This window comes from Peromyscus californicus, unplaced genomic scaffold (genome assembly GCF_007827085.1).
Source record: "Peromyscus californicus insignis strain IS unplaced genomic scaffold, ASM782708v3 Scaffold_11__1_contigs__length_118956290, whole genome shotgun sequence".
Taxonomy (NCBI): domain Eukaryota; kingdom Metazoa; phylum Chordata; class Mammalia; order Rodentia; family Cricetidae; genus Peromyscus; species Peromyscus californicus.
The window spans coordinates 74,433,126-74,438,958 of record NW_026294402.1 but is presented as its reverse complement, the minus strand read 5'-3'; the positions used below and the strand labels follow the sequence as shown (position 1 = coordinate 74,438,958).

General features: G+C 37.7%; 1 pseudogene; it reads right to left on the bottom strand.

The window, feature by feature from the left end:
• Positions 1-2,239: 2,239 nt before the first annotated feature.
• Positions 2,240-2,765, bottom strand: LOC128105280 (40S ribosomal protein S3a-like; annotated as a pseudogene).
• Between the last annotated feature and the right edge of the window lie 3,068 nt (positions 2,766-5,833).

Sequence of the window (5,833 nt, the reverse complement as noted above, 5' to 3'; positions counted from 1 at the left end):
TAGTCTACAGAACGTAAGTATCTCATTCACATCACAAATTAAGCAACACAAATATGCCTTTGGCAGTGAGGTCAAAGTATGGGGATTCAATCACTGCTAGGGAATGTGTCTTTCTAAAGGACAAATAAGTCATTAATTTTGAACTTTTCTTCTCCTAATCTGTGTTTAGCAGCCAAGTATGAAGCAAGCATAAATGTGCAGGGACAGCATGAGCTTGCAACCCCACTTTCCCATTTAGTTCTTCAAGAATATCTGATATAAAGAGGAAATGTCCCGGGAAAGGATAGAACATAGATGATAGCTGCCTCAGCACTACCATAGGCTGTGTGCATGTATATTACACATAGCTTCTTTCTGTCATGTTAGGGGTATATTGCTGATCTCCTGCAGGTCAGAGTATTACTATTGTCTCCATTTGGACCAGAGATCACCGTAAATTCAGGAAGGACCGTGTCTGTGTGCATGCCATGGACAAACTGACAGTCTTCTATGGTCTGGAGCTTCTTCCATTGTCACATCCCAAGAATAATCTCAATGATGTACAGGACTCATGAGTTGTTAGGGGTTTGATTATGATGGCATGTGGGATGGTACATCACTGTAAGATTTTAACAAGTCAGGATGTTAACCCATAGCTGAAGAGTGTCATTAACTCTTGTGTAACAGATTATATGTCAGAATATACACATTTGACTTCAATCCTTTTCTTTAAATTAAAAAAATTTTAATAGTGAAAAGATTAAACCTCCATCAAGAAATTTTTAGGAAAATTAATACAATTAATTATTTTTAATTAAAAAATTAAAAAATGTTTTTGGTAGTCAGTTACAGAGATCAGTAAAATAGGTCATAGAGGACTTCATGATGTGGTCTTACCAAGGTCCCTCTGGTTATTAAGAGATAAATATCTGGTTTCTGGTACCCAGTATGTGAAATTGTCAAAAGTGAAATGGTTGAAAATGTCTACCAAACAATTCTGTGTAATTTCCCCTCTGAAATTAAAGGAGAAATGAACACTTCTCAAGTTACTTTACCAAGTCAGAATTTCTTTGATATTAAACTATATCAAGATATTACAAGAAAATGAACATAAATCTCATGAACATCTCCCAACTGTCATCAAACTACAGTTTGTGGACTGGCTATTTGTAAATAAAAAATTGGCCAACCCACAAACAGACTCCATGTTTTTTGTGTGTACTTTTTGTTTTGTTTTGATATTACTTTCTCTAATTTTTTTGTAGTTCGTTTGTTTTGATTTTCCTTTCTTCTTTGTAACATGATTCTTTCTTTTTTTTTTTTTCAAGACAGGGTTTCTCTGTGTAGCTTTGCACCTTTTCTGGATCTCGCTCTGTAGACCAGCTGGCCTCGAACTCACAGAGATCTGCCTGGCTCTGCCTCCCGAGTGCTGGGATTAAAGGTGTGCACCACCACTTCCTTGTGTAACACAATTCTTAAAAGTTCTTATAAGTAGAAAACCTGGAGCCAGACATTGGGGTGAAAGTAGAAAGATCAGAGAAGCAGAGCAAGCCAGCTACAAGTTCTTACCTCTACAAAATCCTCGGTCTCAAGAGAGTGATTTCCTGTTTCCTCACACCTTATATACCTTTCTCTGCCCAGACATCACTTCCTAGGATTAAAGGCATGTGTGATTCCTGGTACTGGGATTAAAGGTGTGTGCTGTTACCTCTTGGCTCTGTTTCCAGTGTGGCCTTGAACTCACAGAGATTCAGATGGATCTTTGCCTCCTGAGTGATAGGATTAAGGGTATGTGTCACCACTGTCTGGCCTCTATGTCTAATCTAGTGGCTGGCTCTGTCTCTGATCCCTAGATAAGTTTTATTGAGGTACACAATATATCACACTTTTTCTTCCTTCCTTCCTTCCTTCCTTCCTTCCTTCCTTTCTTTCTTTTCTTTTCTTTTTTTTTAGAAGGAAAAAAGATAAAGTTGGGTAGGTAGGGAGGTAGGAAGGAGATGGATGAGGGGGAGAATATGATAAAAATATATTGGATGAAAAAAAATTATAATAAAAAATAAATTAGTGAAAAAATAAAGCCTTGTTAGAATATTGCCACATCCACCCATTTGCTATGGCAGAGTGGAGCAGCTGCAGATATGGCAGAGGATAAATAGTCTGAGAGTCAATGACATTTACTATGTGATTCTTAAAGAGCTTTGCTAATTCCCCACATAAACACAGAATTCCCTATTCAAATTTCAGATGTTGAGTCTGAAATCTATGAACTAAGTTCTCTTGGGAGACCTGAGGATGGATCCACCATCTTCTTTCGGATATGGCAGACCCGATGGTGTTGCACATAGGAGGCCTTGCATATCTGGTTATTGCGTTTTTTAGTGAAACCAACACAGAACAGATGCAGCAAATAACCATTAGTTGTCTTAACATCAGCATGAGCTTCAATCATGATCTGCCACTTTCTGACCATGGAACACATTTTTTTTTTTTGTCCTGGGCAAGATCTATGACATGAAGTTAGTCATACAGTTTTTGCCCTGAACATTCTTGGTAATTAGCCTGAATTTTTAAAATGCAACTTCATCATTCTGTAGATCAGCAAGGCCCACTTTAAACACAAAATCCATGTTGTGTGCAATCAGATGCAATTTTGATTCCTTGAGGCCTTGTGACTAGTGTTTATCCAATGTTTCTAATATTGAACATACTCGGAGCCTTCACATCATACCAGTCTTAGAAAATGGATTAATTGTTTTCTTCTTGGCTTCCTTCTTACTGACTACCATGGTGCTGCTCCTAGAGCCAAAGGCAATTTAGAGTTTTCTAATAGCTATCAATGCTGAAAAATTTTCAACTATTTATGGGCCATTTTTATTTCTTTGTTTGAGAACTGACTATATAGTTCATTAGCACATTTATTGATAGGATGCTTTTGGTTTTTGGTGTTTAAGTTTTGAAGTACTTTGCATATCCTACACCTTAATCCCCTGTCACATATATAGTTATTCAGGATTGTTTGCCCATTCTCTAGGCAATGAGGCAGTTTCTTTAGTCTGGCAATTATTTACTCCTGTCAGAAGTTTTAAAATTTCTTGTAATCTCATTTGACAGTTCTTGAAATTAATTTCTTTTATTGTATTATTTTTTTCAGGGAATCATCATCTGCCCTATGTCTTAAAGTATTTTCTCTGGAATGGGGGTGAGTTGGGGGGAGGCTGAAGGGGCAGGAGGAGGGAGGAGAGGGGGATCTGTGGTTGGTATGTAAAATGAACAAACAATTTCTTAAGAAAAATATTTTCTCTGCTGTACTCTAGTAGTTTCAAAGATTCAGACCTTATATTAAGGTCTTTGATACATTTTGAATTGATTTTCATCCATCTTGGGAGATTTACACCTAGATTTACTTTTCTACATTAGAAAATCCAGTTCTTGCAACATCATTTCTTAGAGGTTATCTTTTCTACAATTTATGTTTTGACAGTGTTATCAAGATTGTAAGAGCCAGAAGACTAGGGTGTCTCTTGTGAGATTGTGTCTTTTATGAATGACAGGGAGGCTCTACCCATGAAGTCTCAACAATATGGTTAACAAAACATGTGGTGATATTCCCCAAAATATTGTGCACCCTAATAAACTTATCTGAGGTCAGAGAACAGAACAACCACTAGATATAGAGGCCAGAAAATAGTGGCACTCACACCTTTAATCCTAGCATTCCGAAGGCAGAGATCCGTCTGGATCTCTGTGAGTTCAATGTCACACTGGAAATAGCCAGGCATGGTGCCACACTCCTTTAATCCCAGGAAGTGATGGCAGGAAGTGGAAAGGTATATAAGGCATGAAAACCAGGAACTAGGGTCAGTTAAACTTTTAGGCTTTTGAGCAGCAATTCAGCTGAGATCCATTTGGATAAGGACTCAGAGGCTTCCAGTCTGAGGAAACAGGATCAGCTGAGGAATTGGCAAGGTGAGGTGGCTGTGGCTTGTTCTGCTTCTCTGATCTTCCAGCATTCACCCCAATACCTGGCTTCAGCTTTGATTTTATTAATAAGACCCTTTAAGATTCATGCTACAAAAACAAGACCTGAAAAAGAACACCAACTGACATTAACATGGATGGGGAAAATTTCACGAGGTTTTACAGGCTGATGAGAAAGGGAGAACCCCTCTTCTCAGGGGATAAGCCCCTGATAGGTTATTCGATCCCAAATTGTTGCATTTATAAATTTATACATATATGTATAAATATATATATATGTATATATAAACATAGTAATAATTAAAGAATAATAGACCATGAATTTGAGGGAGGAGTTGAAGGAACATGGGAGTAGTTGGAGGGAAGAGGGGAGAAGATGTTAAAAACAGTCCTTATCTATTTATAAAATTATTTACAATATTTAAGAAATGAGGTAGCTGTAACTGTGTGGGTTTATTTCTGGGTTCTCTGTTCTGTTACATTGGTTTAGATGTCTGTCTTTGTGAGAGTATTGTGCTGGTTCTGTTTAAGGTTGGGCATTGTGATTTCTCCAGCATTGCTCTTTCTGCTTTTGATCATTCGGGATGCTCTTGCTTTTGTGTGAACTTTTTGATGTTTGTTCTAGTTCTGTAAGGAATACTATTGGAATTTTTATGGAAATTCCATGAAATCTATGGCTTAAAAAAAGATAGTTGTTCTTATAATGTTAATTATGCCAATCTACAAGAATGGAAATGTTAATTATACCAAATCACAAGAATGGAAAGTGTTGATGAAAGTTTCTCCATCCCTCCCAGTCCTGCCTAGGCAGTAGCCATTTCATAAAATAATCACTCAGAGGCTTAATATTGATTACAAACTGTTTGGCCTATGGCTCAGGCTTATTGCTAACTAGCTCTTACATCTTAAATTAACCCATTTCTATTAATTTATGTATCGCCATGTGTCTCATGGCTTTACCTGTGTTCCATTATATCTTGCTCCCCTGGTGGCTCTCAGTGTTCCCCACCCAACTCCACCTTTCTTCTCCTTGTATCTCTCTTGGATTTCCTGCCTGGCTGTATCCTGTCTTGCCACAGGCCAAAACAGCTTCTTTATTAACCAATGGTAGCAACACATATTCACAGTATACAGAAAGACCATCTCACATCAGGGAGGTCTTCCCATCTTCTAGTGTCTTCCTCACTTTCTTTTTTCAGTGTCTTAAGGTTTTCATTGTACAGGTCTTTCCCCTTTTTGGTAAGGTTTATTCCTAAGATTAATGGAGTGGTTTGAATGTGAAATGTCTCTACTTGGTCTCAGTTGGTGACTCTGTTTAGGGAAGTTGTTGAATCTCTAAGAGGTACAACCTTGTCAGAGGAAGTACATGGTTGGGGGCAGATTTTGAAGCTTCATAGCTTTGTTCCATTTCCTGCCTCCTTCTTTGTGTCCTGTGTGCAGATGACATGTGACCAGCCAGCTCTCTGCTTCTGCCACCTGCTGCCAAGCCTTCCCTGTCACCTAGACTCTAATCCTTTAGAAACTTAAGCCAAAATAAACTCTTACATAGGATGTTTTTGGTCATGGTATTTCATTGCAGCAGTAGGAAAGTAACCAATGTAGTTATTTATTTTTTAAGTTGAAGCCTTTGCGAGTGGGATTTTCCCTCTGATTTCCTCTAAGTTTATTATTGGTGCATAGGAAAGCATCTTATTTTTGCATGTTGATTTTTGGATTCTGTTACTTTTCTAAAAGTGTTTACCAGGTTTAAGAGTATTTATTATGGTAGAATTTCCAAGGTATTTTCATTTTAGGGTTATTTCATGTGCAGGTAGAAATAATTTGACTTCTTCCTTTCTCATGTTTCCCTTTATTTCTTTCTCTTGTCTCACTCATC